We start from the raw sequence: 17,618 nt of genomic DNA, 5'->3' as shown, positions 1-17,618 counted from the left end.
CTCTAAAAGACATTTTTGGGATAAATAGTGAAACTTGAATGGGATCTAAGAATCAGATAATAATAACATATTAGTGTTAATTTTCTGATTTTGATCATGGCAATGTAGGAGAATGTCCTTGTTTGTAAGAATATGCCTAAAGTGATGGACATCAGTTCAGCAATTCTCAAATGATTCAGGGAAAACAATTTTTACAACATTCTTTCAACTTTCCTGTAAGCTTATGTAAAAGGAATTTAATGATATATTTCAGCTTTATTGGCTTTTAGAAGAGAAATAATGTTCCAGCTTCTCTTCAACTATTTGAAAATATATTTCAAAGTCCTTAAAATGGTATTGAATCAATGCTGCAAAGTTTGAACAGCTTCATCATGGGCAGATCATCTAGTTGGCATGTATCTTTTAAAAACTTCCTCTGTGAGATGTATCTGAAAACAATATGAGTAATAGTTGCGAAATATTGAATCCACGTCAACAAATTCTAATGAAGAAGCCATATTTTCTCCCATGAGATTTAAAAAAAATATCTAGACAGAGCACATATTATGTACTTTCTCCTGTTTTTAAAGAACACTCTGTTCACACCTGTCATTACAGCTGTGTTGTTAAACAACTGACCACAAATGTCATTCAATAGTAGGTTCAAATCATCCAGAACTTGCTTCACTTGGTTGAATAAAGCCACAGCTCAATAGTTAAAAGTTACACCTGGATTTTCAATCATAACTATAGTACACAAGAGTCAGCACTTGATCAGGGTTGTCATATCTGAAGTAAAATCTCCAATAATTACCTATTAATTCCTGCTAATTTATTTTAACCACCTAATTCTATATAAACACTCCCATTTTTAAAATTAACTCTTAATAAAGCTTTTTGGATAAATGCTAAATTTGCTTTTTTCACTTTAATATTTTCTCAGGTGCTCATGGATTAAAAGGAGCAATTATTTTGATGACTTTGATGAAATGTTTCTTAAGAATGCTACTGTCCATTATGAACTCTGAATCCTCTGTTTTGCTTTTAAATATTAATAGCCACAGCTATTAATTAGCAGTTAAGAATAATACTTAAAAGTTCTTTCTTGTCTCTGTTATAAGGCTTTGGTCTAGTGCATTTTTATTTGATTTATGTATAAACCAAGGTAACATAAGGAGACATGAAAGTAAGTGCAATATGGTGTCCTGGGTTGGATCCTGGAACAGAAGAAGGACATAAGTGGAAAAACTAGTGGGATCTAAGTAAAGTTTAAATTTAGTTAATGGTAATGTACTAATATTAATGTTAACATCTTACATAACTCCAGCTCATTTGTCAAAACTAAGATATTAACACTGGGGAAATTGGGTGATGGAATCCTCCATTCTATCTTTGCAGCTTTTCTGTAAATATATAAAGTTTTAAGGGCACAAAGGCAATGCGGAAAAAGGATAGCCTTTTAACAAATGGTGTGTTGGGACAATTAGCATCCATTTGCAAAAAAACTAACTTGAACCCATATATCACACCACATATAAAAAATAAAATGGATCACAGACCTACATGAAAAACCTAAAACCATAAAATTTTTAGAAAAAAATAGACAATCTTTATGACCTAGATGTTATTCAAAGATTTCTTAGATACAACACCAAAAACACAATCAAGAAAGGCACAAATAGATACATCGAGCTTCAAAATAGTTTAAACACTTACGATGCTTTTAAGAGAACACTGCTAAGATAGTGAAAAGACTGTGAGAAAATCTTTGCAACGTATATATATATATGTGTTGAAGAGATACAAGGACATGTTTGGAGGTGAAGAATATGTTCACTTTCAACTGTGGTAACGGCCTCATGGATATATGTATATGTAAAAACAAATTGTGTGCTTTAAAAGTGTACAACTTATACCTCATTTATACCTTAACAAGGCTATTTTTTCTTAAAGGAAAAGGAACCAAGGGGTTCCTGGGTGGCTCAGTCAGTTAAGTGTACAACTCTTCCTTTCAGCTCCGGTCATGATCTCAGTTTCGTGGGTTCGAGCCTCGTTTGAGGTTCTAGGCTGGCAGCATGGAGCCTATCCCCTCCCTCTCTCTCTGCCCCTTTCCCATTGTCTGTTTCTCAAATAAATAAACTTAAAAAAAAAAAAAAAAGAAAAGGAACCAAGGGAAAATTCAGATGAAAAAACTAACAATATAAAACAAAAATGATGTTTAAAAAGTAAGCATATAAATGAAAAAAGTATTTTGACATTTAGTGACAAATTGTAACAAATATTTCCAGGTTATACTAAAGCAGTAATTCTTAAGAGAAATTTTTAATAAAAATAATAGACTTTTGGATTGTCTGATAATGCAATTAAGAGGAATTATGTGAGAATACATTGGGAAAAAAATACAAATTTCTTGCTGATTTGACACAAAATAGTGATATCTAAAGAGATAACACAAAACTTATTGTCACTACAATATGGACGTTAGTGAAAAACTGGTTATTGAGTATTTAAAATTAGTTGCTGCACAAGAAAATCTTGAAATGCCTTGAAACCTGCCAGTTCATTTATGAAAAAAACTTGATAGAAGTTGTATCAAATTTGGACACCACTCTAATCATCTACTCGAAATTATTGTGAAGATGAAACTTTTGATATCTTTAATAGCAAAAAAAAAGTTTTGATCAACATTTTAGAACAAAGACAGGACTCCCTTTCATTTCCATAGGAAACATTACAAAATCTCTGTCCTGTGAAGAAGTACTCATATGATATACACCATGAAATTACAGAGGGGAGGGGAAGTTTGAGAGCTTTCAGCCAACACGGACACATCCTCAAGCATTACCTATTCGAAGTTAGATGCTTAACCTACTGAGCCACCCAGATGCCCATCTCTCCCACTTTTCATTGTGAAGTAATTTACTAGGACAACAGTTTTCATTACCTCATTTATTATGCAATTGGTCTTTTTTTTAAAAAAAAATTTATTTATCTTAAGGAGCGAGGGGCAGAGAGAGAGGGAGACAGAGAATCCCAAGTGCTGTGGGGCTCGTGTGGAGCCCAAGCAGGCTCCACTCTGTAAGCACAGAGCCCGACATGGGGCTCACATAGGACTCAAACTCATGAACTGTGAATTCATGACCTGAGGCAAAATCAAGAGTTGGACGCTCAACTGACTGAGCCACTCAGGTGCCCCACAATTGGTCCTTTTAATAAGGGTGCAGTATTTACCAGAAGCTGAAACAACCACCCTTCATCCCCACTTATGTAGTAAGAGTAACAACTTGGTGTATGATTCCTTCCTAAGAGGGTTGTGCCAGTTAGGATAGGTTAGGTTATGCTATAGTAACAAATCTTGAAATCTCAGTGGCTTGAAAACAAAGGTTTTTACTCATGTTACATGTCCATGCTAGATCACTGCTCCTCATTCAGAGACTCAAGCTGGATGAACACCCCATCTGTATCATCTACAATTTACAATGGCAAGTCAGAGAGTACAGTAGTATCTCACATTGGCAATTAAATGTCACTCTTGTATTTCATTAAGTTCTGTGGCATATTAGTTTCCTATTGCTGCTATAACAAATTATTACAAATTTAGCTCTTAGGACAACACAAATTTATTATCTTACAGTTCTGGAGGTTAGAAGACCAAAATCGGTCTCACTTAGCTGAAATCAAGGTGTCAGTAGGGCTGCATCTCTCATGGGGGTTCTAGGTTTTTGGTCTGTTGTTGTTCTTTCCTTTTCCAAAAGCTTCCACAGGCTGCCCACATTCCTTGGCTCATGATCCCATCCCATCTTTCAAGCCAGCAATGGCAGATTGAATCTTTCTCACATCACATCAAGCTGATACTAACTCTTCTGCCTCCCTCTACCATATTTAAGGATCCTTTTACTTATATTGGGCCCATCCAGATCATCCAGGATAATCTCCTTATGTTAAGGTCATCTGATTAGCAACCTTAATTCTCCCTTTCCACATGTTACAGTATATTCACAGGTTCTGGGAATAAAGACATGGACATCTCTGGGGAGCCATTGTTCTGCCTACCACATGTGGCTAAGTCTAAATTCAGGGTGGATGGGAAGTGTAATTCTGCCACACTCCTGGATGGAAGAGGAAAAGTGGAATATTTGCAGACATCCTTAATAATTTCCATGAAGACCTTAAATTTAGAAAATGTAAAATTACATAGTAGATAACTGTTTATTAAGCCAAAGGGACACAAATCCAAATGTGTTCATGGGATAAAAGCGGGATGTAAATGAGAGAAGCAGGCCAGCTGGGAGTGATGAGGACTGGGGCAAACTAGAAAGCATGTGTTCCATCTAAAGGATGGAACTTCTATCAACACTGCTGGCCAAAAAAAGAATATCTGTGTACCATATTGGGCCCAGAGGATGCCAATGTCCAAACTCTCATTTCAGTTTTTAATTATATACTCAGATCAGCTTCTCAGGCTTTGAGAGCAGTCTTCTAACTCACATGCTTAATTTTTCATCTTATCTTAAAGAAACAACAAAAATAACCCCAAATCTCAAAATGCTTTCTAGCTACTGTTTTAACTGACACATTGCACAGCTGTGGCTCTCTTTCCTTCTAATGTTCTGCATTCTGGATGATCTCATCTACTTCAACATTTTTAATTATCACCTATACACTGATGACTCTCAAATGTCCCCTCTTATAGTTAAGATCTTATATGCTCAGGTTTTTATTGAAGTATAATTAACACACAGTGTTATGTTAGTTTTAGGTGCACACATAATGATTCAACAGTTCTACACATTACTCAGTGCTCACCATAATAAGTGCAGCCACTGTCTGTCTGTCACCAAACAACGGTATTACTATCTTATTTACGGTATGTCCTATGCTGTACTTTTCATTTCTGTGATTTATTTTGAAACTGGAAATTTGTACTCTTACTCTCCTTTATTTCACTAATTCCCTTACCCACTTCCCCTCTGGCAACCACCAGTTTGTTCTCTATTTAAGAGTGGGTTTTTGGGTTTTTTTGTTTATCTCTTTTTTATTTTGTTGATTTGTTTTGTTAAATTCCACATATGAGTGAAATCATATGCTATTTGTCTTTCTCTGACTTATTTCACTTAGCATTATACCCTCTAGATCCATCCATATTGTTGCAAGTGGCAAGAACTCAATTCTTTATTATGGCTGAGAAATATTCCATTGTTTGTATATACCACATCTTCTTTCCTATTGATGGACACTTTGGTTGCTTCCATATCTTGGCTATTGTAAATAATGCTGCAGTAAACATAGGGGTGCATAGGAATTAACAGAGGAATTAGTGTTTTCATTTTCTTTGGGTAAATACCCAGTCATGGAACTAATGGATCATATGGCATTTCTGTTTTCAATTTTTTAAAAAACTTTTTTAATGTTTATTTTTGAGAGAGAGACAGACAGCATGAGTGGGGGAGGGGCAGAGAGAAAGGGAGACATAGAATGCGAAGCAGGCTCCAGATCTGAGCAGTTAGCACAGAGCCCAATGTGAGGCTCAAACTCACGATCTGTGAGATCATGACCTGAGCTGAAGTCAGATGCTCAACCAACTGAGCCACCAAGGGACCCCTCTGTTTTCAATTTTTTGAGTAATGTCCATACTGTTTTCCATAGTAGCTGCACCAATTTACATTCCCACCAACAATGCACAAAAGTTCTTTTTCTCCACATCCTCATCAACACTTGCTATTTCTTGTTTTTGGTACTTCCCATTCTGACAGTTGTAAGGGGATATCTCATTGTGGTTTTGATTTGCATTTCACTGATAATTAGTGCTATTGAGCATCTTTTCATGTGTCTGTTGGCCATTTGTATGTCTTCTTTGGGAAAATGTCTATTCAGGTCCTCTGTCCATTTTTTTTTTAATGTTTATTTACTTTTGAGAGAGACAGAGCATGAGCAGGGGAGGGACAGAGAGGGAGACCCAGAATCCAAAGCAGTCTCTAGGCTCTGAGCTGTCAGCACAGAGCCCCATGCAGGGCTTGAACTCATGAATCGCGAGATCATGCCCTGAGCCAAAGTCGGACACTCAACCGGCTAAGCCACCCAGGCACCCCACTGCCCATTTTTAAGTCAGACTGATTATTTTTTAATGTTGAGTCGTAGAAGTTCTTTATGTATTTTGGATATTAACCCCTTATCAGATATATCATTTGCAAATATCTTCTTTCATTTAGTAGGTTGCTTTTTTGTTTTGTTGATGGTTTCCTTCACGGTGCAAAAGTTTTTTATTTGGTGTAGTCCCAATAGTTTATTTTTGCTTTAGTTTCCCTTGTTTGAGGCGTTATGTCCTTCAGTTTTAAGGTAAGAATAGTCAATACAGTTTTGTCCATGATATAATAACAGGATATGAATTTACCCTTCTGCCATAAAAAATCTGAAAAACTGGAAAAATATTAAAAATGACTATTGTGAGACATTGGTCTACAAACAATCCAGGGCTGTAATCCTTGAGAGAAGGGAAACAAATGAAGTGAACTTGATAATGGCCCCAGTTTTTGCCTAAAGGCACATTCTCAATGCAGGGAGAGGGATCCGAAGCAGAGTTGCAACAGATTGAGTATCAAGGAGACTGAGGCAGTCAGAACCAGAGCAGAGTTCTGGAGAGGAGGGTGATACCCAGAAAGACAGCTCCAGAAATCTGAATTTAGTCTACTTGAGTCTTTGTTGACCACCAAGCCGTATATTTGTAGAGTGAAGCAAGAGACTGACCAACAACCAGGGATCTGTACCATATGATTTTAAGATGTACTTAGTACAAGACATACTAAAATACATCTTGATTTCAAGATGTGTTATAATCAGATGATCTGGTAACAGAATAAGGATAGACAGGTAGATGGCTTTTTGACAAAGGTGTCAAGGAAATTTAATGAGGGGAAAAGAGAGTCTTTTCAACAAATGGTACTGGAGTAACAGGAGATCTCTATGGAAAAAAAAATGAGCTTCTACTCTCATACCATAAATAAAAATCAACTCAAAATACATCCTAAACCTAGATATAAAAGCTAAATCTATAAAACTTCTATATAAAGCTAAACCTAGAACTTATATGTTCTAGAAAACATATAAGAAAATATCTTCAGGGGTGCCTGGGTGGCTTTGTCGGTTAAGCGTCCGACTTTCGCTTAGGTCATGATCTCGCGGTTCGTGGGTTTGGGCCCCGCGTCGGGCTCTGTGCTGACTGCCAGCTCAGAGCCTGGAGCCTGTTTCAGTCTGTGACTCCCTCTCTCTCTGACCCTCCCCTGCTCACGCTGTCTCTCTCTCTCTCTCCTAGAAATAAAAAAAAAAAAAAATATCTTCAAATTTAGGATAAGCATAGATTTCTTAAATAGGACACAGAAAACACAAACCATTAAAAATGATAAATTTTACTTCATAAAAATTAAGAACATTTAGTTTTTGAAAGATATTGTTTAAAAAAACAAGACAAGCTACAGGCTGGGTGAAAGATTCACAATACATACATCTGGCAAAGGGGTATTTATCAAGAATTATTTAAAAACTTTACTCACAACTACTCCAGTTATTTAAAAAATTTTTTTAAACATTTATTCATTTTTTTGAGAGACAGAGAGACACAGTGTGAGCAGGGGAAGGACAGAGAGAGAAACACACACACACAGAATCCGAAGCAGGCTCCAGGCTCTGAGCTGTGAGCCCAACACAGGGCTTGAACTCACAAACCATGTGATCATGACCTGAGCTGAAGTCAGCCACTTAACCAACTGAGCCACCCAGGTGCCCCATAACTACTCCAATTTTAAAGTAGGCAAAAGATTTGAACTCGCACTTCCCAAAAGAAGATATATGAATGACGAATAAATATTTGAAAAGATGTCTATCTTCATTTGTTATTAAAGAAATGCAAATTAAAACCATAATGTGATACCATAAAATACACACTAGAGAGGGTAAAATTGTGAAGTCTGACAATTTTGACATACTAATGATACAGATTTAGAACTGCGGTTGGGTGTGTAAAATGGAACAGCCACTTTGGAAAACAGTATAACACTCTGTTATAAATGTATGCTTTTGTGCCAACAATTCTCCTAGAAGAATGAAAACATAGATCCACACAAAAACTTAAACACAAGTTTTTATAGCAGATTTATTCCTAACAACTAAAAAAAAAGGAAACTATTCAAGTATTCATCAGTAGGTGAATGGATAAATTATGGTATATCCATAGAATGAAGTACTGTTTAGCAATAAAAAGCAATGAACTAATATATTCGTTAACATGAATAAATCACAAAAGCATGTTGAACTAAACTAAAGAATCCAGATATAAGAGTATATCTAGTATGACTCCACTTCTAGGAAATCCTGGAAAATTAAAAACTATCTATAGTGACAGAGCAGGTCAGTGGATACCCAGGGCCGGGGTCAGAAGGTATTGACTAAAAGGGGCATAGGGAACTCTTTTGGATGATGAAGATGTTTTATATTTTCATAGTGATAATGATTGATCAGGTATTTACATTTGTCAGTACTCATCAAACTGCATTTAAAATGAGTACATTTTAGGGGAGCCTGGGTGGCTCAGTCAGTTAAGCCTCCAACTCTTGATTTTTGCTCAGATCTTGATCTCACAGCTCGTTCATGAGATGGAGCCCCCAGTTAGGCTCCGCACTGTCAGTGCTTGTCATTCTCTTTCTCCCTCTATCTTTGCCCCTCCCCTGCTTGCAACAAGCTCTCTCTCTCTCTCAAAATAAATATTTTTTTAAATGAGTAAATTTTATTGAATGCAAATTACTGTATGTTAGTATAGTAGTATATTAATATATATTAATATAGTAATTCAGAAAAAAAGAATAGTAATTCAGAAAAAAAAACCTTTACTTTTCCACATTCCTTTTTCTCTGTAATCCACTTCAGCCTGGCTTATGTCACCATTGCTCCCTAAAAATTGATCTGACAAAAGATCATCATTTGCTTCCCAATTGCAAATTCATTTTTTCACCATGAACACCATGTGAGAACACCATGTTGTTCTCACTTAAATACTTTTCTGCCCAGTCTTTCTCAATCTGTCTTTAAAGTTCTTGATAATAATCTGACTGGCTGCAAATGGCCTTTCCCAGAGCTCTTCTTTATCCTTGTCCTTGTTTGACTTTCTCAGGGGATCTCATCTACTCTTACAGTTGCAGCCGTACCTTATAAGGACCCTGACATGTTCACTTCTATCGCAGGTGTCTTCCTTTGTAGATCCTAATAAGTCCTAATAGAAATATCTTTTCTTTGAAATCCCACAAGCTACTCAAATCAACATGTCCAAGACTGAGCTCATTAGATTTATACCTAAATCTATTCCTCTGTCTTGGTGACAACACTCTATCTTGGTCACAGCATCCTCATTTATCTAAGTTAGAAAACTAAATATCATCTGCCTTTCTTTCTTTTCCCAAGGCCAATTGGGAGAGCAAATCCTGTTGGTTTTACCTTCTTAAAGTTTTTGGTATCTCTTTTGATCTTATTTCATCTTATTACCACTTGCCTTAATTACCAGTCTATAAATTGCCCTCCCATGACAACATCCCAGCCCTACCTCTTTTCCAAATCTCTCTCCACATGTTAGTCAAGGAAGCACTGTACCTGACATGTAGTAAACCCACACAAAAGTTCTTGAACAAATGAATCCTGTAACTTCCTTTTCAATGGTTACTCATGTCCGTAAGGATAATCATAACCTTTAGGAGATCCTAGACAACAACTGAAAATTATGGACTCTCTCCCTAGATAAATGTACATTATGCACATGTAATATTTTGCATGAGTTTCAAAGTAGTTCATGGAACTCCTGATGCTCACACAAAATTAAGAACAATATAGGACAAAATTGAAACTCCTTAGCCCAGCCCTTTGTCATCAGACCCTCCTGTATTTCGGTATCATCTCTGTCTGTGCTGCTTTGCATCCTATATTCTAACCATGAAAACTACTTGAATTTCACTAAATGAATTTAACTGTTTAAAGTCCTCGTGTATTGGGGCAGCTGGATGGCTCAGTTGATTGAGTCTCCAACTTTGCTCAGGTCATGATTTCATGGTTTGTGAGTTTGAGCCCTACATTGTATCTCTGCTATCTGCATGGAGGCCTCTTTGGATCCTCTGTCTCCTTCTCTCTGCCTTTACCCAGCTCATGTGCTCTCTCTCTCTCTCTCTCTCAAAAATAAAATAAAACATTAAAAAATTTAAAAAAATAAAGTCTTCATGTATTTACATTGTACCACTTCCTTTGACTGGAATAAAGAAAGATGTTGTTATAAATATTTTGACAAGCCTGTGCCACAATATTAAAACCTTTGTTTTTATTAACAGATATTTATAATGTAACAGGGTATCTGTGATATGAGCTACTTTTGGGATGGGAATGGTGAAGGATCAATGGTATGAAGATCAATACCAATGTGAAGCTCAAAAATGGAGTTAGAATTGCTTTTTTAGTATATCATTTAAAAATTAAAAAGAATGTAATGAAATGATTTATGAAAGTGATATGAAAACATAAGGCAAATGTATCTAAACTTTTACAGGTGAAACAATATAGTTTGACACTAGGACTAGAAATCACTTAAAAATTTTTTTAAATGACAAATGATATTGTCAACATTAGGTACATTTCTGACAGAAAAGAGCTTCTGTTTCCCCTATGCATTAAGGAAAACTTGAATCCTCCACTTACAATTGTATTCTGGGGCACCTGGGTGAGTCAGCTCACTAAGCGTCTGATTTAGGCTCAGGTCATGATCTTGTGATTCATGAGTTGGAGCCCCACCTTGGGCTCTCTGCTGTTAATGTGGAGCCCGCTCCAGCTCCTCTGTCTCCTTCTCTCTATTTACCACTTGCTTGTTTTCTATCTTTGTCTCTCCCTCCCTCACTCTCTCTCTCTCAGAAATAAATAAACATTTAAAATTTTTTTATGTTTTATTTATTTCTGAGAGAGAGAGAGCATGAGTAGGGGAGGGTCAGAGAGAGAGGGAGACACAGAATCTGAAGCAGGCTCCAGGCTCTGAGCTAGTTGTCAGCACAGAGCCAGACGCGGGGCTCACACCCATGAACCGTGAGATCATGACCTGAGCCAAAGTCAGACGCTTAACCGACTGAGCCACCCAGGCACCCCAAAAATAAATAAACATTTAAAAAAATTTAATTGTATTCTGACAACTGGAAAACATTTTCCCAGATGGCCTTGTGGCTCTGCATTTCAAACCTTGTTTCTCTTCTTATAACCGTATATTTATAGTGCCAAGTGTGGTAGGACATGTTCATTGTGCAATATAACTCCTGTCCTTGCATCTGCTTATTGCAATTTTAGACGAATTGGTACAGTGGATAAGAGTAGCTCTGGAAGTCATTTCTACACCAGATCAACTAGCAATAATTTAACTGTAGGAAGTGATGGCTATTCACATAACCCAAACTAAAAGTATCTCTTGAGTTTACTTTCCCTTACCAATATCCCAAAAATGTTTAAAACCAGCTCCTCCTGCTCCCTGACACATCACATAAAAGGGGAAGTAAGTGGAGGGGAATTTGGAGTCGGAAAGAACCAGCAAGATTAGCTGTTTGAAGTTAGCATATCTCACTTTTGGAAATTTTACAAAAACATATGACCATGTAAACATATTAGGGTGTTTCCTAGGGCCTTATGAAGAGCCCAGGTAAGTGAGGGGTCTGGAAGCTTAAACTTCATTAGCTTTGTAGTAAATCTGCCTAATAATACCATACATACTGAAAATTCAAAAGATGCACAAGGATAATGCATTGTAAAGTTTCTTCCAAACATGTCCCTCAGCTACTAGTTCTCTTCCCTAGAAGCAAGAAATATATAGTTTCCTGAGTCGTCCCCAAAATACTATGCATAGATAAGCATTTTGTGCTGAAATGTTTGGTCACCATCTTTTCTTACACAAATATTAGCCTGCTATATACAATGTTTTGCATCTTGCTTTTTTTAAAGACACTTTATTGGATAGAGTTCACATACTATACAATTCTAGTTTAAAGTGTATGGTTCAGTGATTTTTAGTATATTCACAGATATGTATAACCATCACCAAAGTTGATTTCAGGACATTTTCATCATCTCAAAAAGAAACCGGATACCCTTTAGCTATCCCTTACATCTCTCCCTGCCAAGTCCTTCTCAACCACTAATCAACTTTCTGTCTCTCTATGTATTTCCCTGGTCTGGATATTTTACATGAATGGAATCATATAATATGCAATTCTTTGTGACTTGGTTCTTTCACTTAGCATAATGTTCTCAAGCTTCATTCTTGCATCAGTATTTATACTAATCAGCACCTATATCAGAATTTAGTAATTTGTGTCTTCTTGGTCTTTTACTTGGTTAGCTTCATGGAGGTTTATCAATTTTATTGATCTTTTCAAAGAACCAGATTTTGCCTTTGTTGATTTTTCCTGTTATGTTCTTATTTTCAGTTTCATAGACCTCTGCTCTAATTTATATATTTTTCCTCTGCTTACTTTAGGCTTAAATTATTCTTTCTCTGGTTTCCGAAGGTGGGAGCTTAGATATTTTATTTTAGATCTTCCCTACTAATATATCTACTTAATGCTATAAATTTTTCTCTAAACACTGTTTTCACTATGTCCTATAAATTTTGATAAGTTATATTTTTAAATTTTCATTTAGCTCAAACTGTTTTTAAGTTTCTCTTGAGACTTCTTTTTTGACCCAAGTGTTACTTAGAAGTGTGATGTTATACATTCATTTTTGAAAGATATATTTCTGTGAATAGAATACTAGATTGACTAGTTTTTGCCTCTCAGTAGTTTAAAGATGTTTCTCCAATGTATTGTTTCTGACAAGAATTCTGATCTCATCCTTTGTCCCTCCTTATGTAAGAAGTCTTTCTCTTTGGTGACTTTAAAAAAAAATAACAGCTTTACTGAGACATAATTAATATACCATATAATACACAGACTTAACATGCATCAGTTGATTGACATTTGGGTTGTTTACTTTTTGCCTATTATGAATAATGCTGCTATGAACTTTGTATACAAGTTTTTGTGTAAACAAATGTTTTCATTTCTTCTGAAATGAAACCTAGGAGTTGGATTTCTGGGTCATAAGGTAACTCTATGTTTAGCCTTTTAAGGAACAGTGAGACTATTTTCCAAAACGATTGCACCATTTTACATTCCTACCAGCAGTGTATAAAAGTTCCAGTTTCTCTAGAGTATATTTGTAGTTTGGACAAATAAAAAAGTTGCCAAAATGATCCTACAGAGGTGATACCAATTCACTCTCCCACTAGTAATGTACAAGAGTGTCTGTTTCTCCACACCCTTGCCAACATAGGGTTTTATCAAGATTTTTTGTTTTTGGCAGTATGATCAAAAGTGGTATCGTTCTGTGGTTTAATTCACATTTCTTGTACTGACTGTCATTAAGCTTCTTTTCATAGTTTAAAAACCATGTGTACCTTTTTGACAGTTGTTACTCATTTTTTATTGAGTTGTTGGTCTTTTTCTTACTGACTCGCAAGAGCTCTTTATAAATTAAGATGATAGGTGCTTTATCTGTGATATGAACAGCAAATATTTCTCCAGTTTTTTATTTGTCTTTGTCCATAGTGTTTTTGCCATGCAGAAAGTGTGTGCGTAGTCAAATTTATCAAGCTTTTCTTTTAAAGTTTTTGAGTTCCCAGGGGCACCTGGGTGACTCAGTCGGTTAAACGGCCGACTTCGACTCAGGTCGTGATCTCGTGGTCCGTGGGTTCGAGCCTAGAGTCGGGCTCTGTGCTGACAGCTCAGAGCCTGGAGCCTGTTTCAGATTCTGTGTCTCCCTCTCTCTCTGCCCTTCTCCTACTCATTCTCTGTCTCTCTCTCTCTCAAAAGTAAATAAATGTTAAAAAAAAAAAAAAAGCTTTTGAGTTCCCAATCAGAAATGTTTTTTATTCTCTCATAATTTATTTTAATCCCTTTTTCATATTTCATATTTAAATATTTTATCTATTAGTAATTTAGTTTTATTATAAAGTGTAACATATGGATATAACTTACTTTTCCAGGTGGCTCTTCAGTTGTTAAAATGCCATCTTTCTTCCCATTCATTTGAAATGTTGTTTTAACCATATACTAAATTTTCACATGGATATGTGTATTTATAAACTTTCGATTATATTTCTTTGATCTGTATGTCTATTCATATGCCAGTAACAATGCTTTAATTGTTAAAATTGTTTAATTGTTTAAATTATTGAAGTTTTAGAATATGTTTTACTATACGGTCAGGTTAATTCCCCCATTTTTATTCTTTTCCTTTTTCTTTCTTTTTTTTTAATGCTTATTCAGTTTTGAGAGAGAGACAGAGTGCAAGTTGGGGGAGGGCAGAGAAAGAAGAAGACACAGAATCTGAGGAGGCTCCAGGCTCTGAGCTGTCAGCCACAGAGCCCGATGCAGAGCTCAAACCCAAGAACTGTGAGATCATGACCTGAGCCAAAGTCAGATGCTTAATAGACTGAGCCACTCAAGTGCCCCTATTATTCTTTTTCTTAAGATTTCATAGCTGGTATTACTTATTCATTATGTTAGTTACTTATTGCTGTGTAACAGATTACTCCCAAAGCTTAGTGACTTAAGTAATAAACAGTTACTAATCTCACAATTTTTGTGGGTCAAGAGCTTGGAATCAACTTAACTGGGTTCTTCTGGCCCAAGGTCTCTCATGAGGTTGTATGTAGTCAAGATATCAGCTGAGGCCACAGTCATCTGAAGGCTTGATGGGACCTGAAGGATTTACTTCCAAATGGGCTTGGGCAAAAGGCCTCAGTTTTTCACCACATGGACCTCTCCACTGACCTTTTTGAGAAACCTCACAGTGTTGCATTTGATTTCCCCACAAGCAAATGATCTAAAAAGAGAAAGCAAGAAGGAGGCCACATAATTTTTATGACTTAGTCTTAGAAATGACACACTGTCACTTTATCATAGTCATTAGAAGTAATTCTAGCCACACTCAAGGACCAAGGAGTTAAGCTCCACTTCTTAAAGAATCTGTAGAAGTATTTTAAAATTACCAAATTCATTTTTCTGTATGAATGTTAGAATTAGTTTATCTGCTTTCCAAAAATTAATATTGATGGATATAATAATAATAATATAGTAATGATATAATAATATTGATTAATATTAATACTTTATTAGAAACTATTTTGATTTGTTTAAAAACAGTTCTATCACAATTTTGCAACAGCTATGTTCTTTTTACTATCATAAAACAAAATAAAAGTTAAATAAATAAATAAAACATGGAAACAATATTGAGGTCCAAGCAACCTGCAATACGTACAGGAAAAACTTTAAAAATAAAAGGTACACTTTCATCCTCAGCTTATCATTTTCTTTTTATTAAAATGATAGAATGTCCAGCTCATTTATTGCTAGTTGGCAACCATAGAAGTATATTTCTCACTGGCCTGTTTTGTCCATACCAGCTTCTAATTGTCAAAATAATTCTGTTGAGAGATTTTCGATGAAAGGGAAGAGAAGGAAGTGGATTTTAATATCAGGAAAATTTAACAAATACAAAACTCTTTTCTGGCAAACATATTTATCATAAATAAGTTATATACATTTAAGGGTTCATGGCAGCATGGAGCACGTGGGTGGCCTGTCTGTCGAGTGTTCATCTTTGGCTCAGGCCGTGATCTCACAGTTTCTGAGTTAGAGCCCCGCGTTGGGCTCACTGTTGTCAGCCTACCAACACAGAACCTGCTTTGGATCCTCTGTCCCTCTCTGTCCCTGCCCCTACCCCGCTCATGCTCTCTCTCAAAAAAAAAAAAATAATAATAATAATAAATAAATAATGAAGGTTCATTGCAGCTTTAAAAAAGAACTCCTTATTTTGAAATCGTTATAAATGCATAGAAGCTTGCAAAAGAATATACAGAGGAGTCCCGTGCAGTCTTCCTTTAGACTCTTCCAATATTCACATTTTACACACCTATAATATTACATCAAAGTCAAGATATTGACATTCATCAATCTACGGAGCTTATTTACATTTCACCATTTATACATGTACTTGTGTTTGTGTGTGTGGCCTTATGGCATTTTCTCACATAGGAGCCTTGGATAGTCTGTGCCACAACCAAGATTTCCAACTGTACTCATCCCCATAAGACTCCTTCCTTTCACCACTTTAGAGTATCATCTCAAACCCTTAGCAACCTAGTGGTTGCCATTCTCCATCTATATCTCCATCCAGTCTATTCTCCATCTCTATTATTATGTTATTTCACCAATCTTAAATAAGTGGAATCATCCACTATGTATCCTTTTCAGATTTTCTCTTTTCATTTGGCATAATTTCCTTGAAGTTCCTCTAAACTTCTGTTGTGTGTATCAGTAATCTGTTCCATTTTTATTGTTGAGTAGTATTCCAGAATGTACAAACATCACAATTTGTTTAACCATTCACCTTTTAAAGGAAATTTGGATAGTTTACAGATTTTACGATTAGGATTGAAGTTGCTATGAACATTCATGTACAGGTTCTTATGTGGAAATAAGACATTTCCCTGGGATAAAAACCCAGGAGTGGATTGCTGGGCTGTATGGTAAATCCATTTTTAATTTTGATAGGAATTATGGGGCTATATTCCAGGATGGCTATAATGTTTCACATTCCCACAAACAATGTATGAGTACACTCTTTACAGCATTTGCTATTATTGCTATTTTTTATTTTTGCCATTTTTATGTGTAATGATATTATAGTTTTAATGTGTATTTCTCTAATGGCCAATAATGTTGAAAAATCTTTTCCTGTGTTTATTTGTCACCTGTTTATCCCCTTTGGTGAAATGTCTGTGAAGGTCTTTTCTGTGTCAATGTCCCAGTTTTCTAATTGGATTCTTTATTTTTTTGATGTTGAATTTTGAAGGTTCTTTATATAGAGATAAAAGGCTTTTTTGTGTGCTAAGTGGTTTGCAAATATTTCCCCCCAGTATCTAATTTTCTTTTCATCCTTTTTATGGGATCATTGGTAGAGGAAAAGGTTTTTATTTTGATGAGGTCCAATTTGTCTATTTTTCCTCTTATGAATTATGCTTTTGGTGTCAAGTCTAAGAACTCTTTACCTAGTCCTAGTTTCAAAGATTTTCTCATCATGTTTTCAAAGATGTTCTTTTCTATGAATTTTATAGTTTTACATTTAAGTCTGTGATCCATTTTGAGTATATTTTTGCATCAGATGTGAGGTTTAGGTTGTAGGGGTGTTTTTGTCTTGTTTTGTTTTTGCCAGTGTATACCCAATCACTCTAGCACTATTTATTGAAAAGGCTATCCCTCCTTTGTTGAACTGCTTTTGCTCCTTTGTCAAAAATTAACTGAGTATATTTGTGTCTTTTCTGGGTTCTCTATTCTTTTCCATCGATCTATGTGTCTATCTCTTCTTCACTACCATACCATCTTGATTACTATAGACACTGTAATAGCTGTGTTTCTAGCTGTTATCTTTTTATTGTGTTTTTTTCTCAAAAATTTCTAAAATTAACTAATAAACAGGTGCTGTGAAGGTAACAATATTCTCTGATTTCTCTCATTCTAGTGGCAGATTGAGTC

The 17,618-nt window shown here is 35.7% G+C and overlaps 1 long non-coding RNA gene across 1 annotated transcript; it reads right to left on the bottom strand.

The window, feature by feature from the left end:
• Positions 1-299: 299 nt before the first annotated feature.
• LOC120240787 lies at positions 300-16,387 on the bottom strand. Its single transcript, XR_005530723.1, has 3 exons — positions 16,295-16,387; positions 14,693-14,904; positions 300-428 (listed from the first exon to the last, which is right to left on the bottom strand). It is a non-coding gene; the product is annotated as an uncharacterized LOC120240787 (long non-coding RNA).
• Between the last annotated feature and the right edge of the window lie 1,231 nt (positions 16,388-17,618).

This window comes from Hyaena hyaena, unplaced genomic scaffold (assembly GCF_003009895.1).
Source record: "Hyaena hyaena isolate Hyena2069 unplaced genomic scaffold, ASM300989v1 scaffold_262, whole genome shotgun sequence".
Taxonomy (NCBI): domain Eukaryota; kingdom Metazoa; phylum Chordata; class Mammalia; order Carnivora; family Hyaenidae; genus Hyaena; species Hyaena hyaena.
The sequence above is the reverse complement of the archived record's forward strand: the minus strand, read 5'-3'. Positions and strand labels throughout refer to the sequence as shown.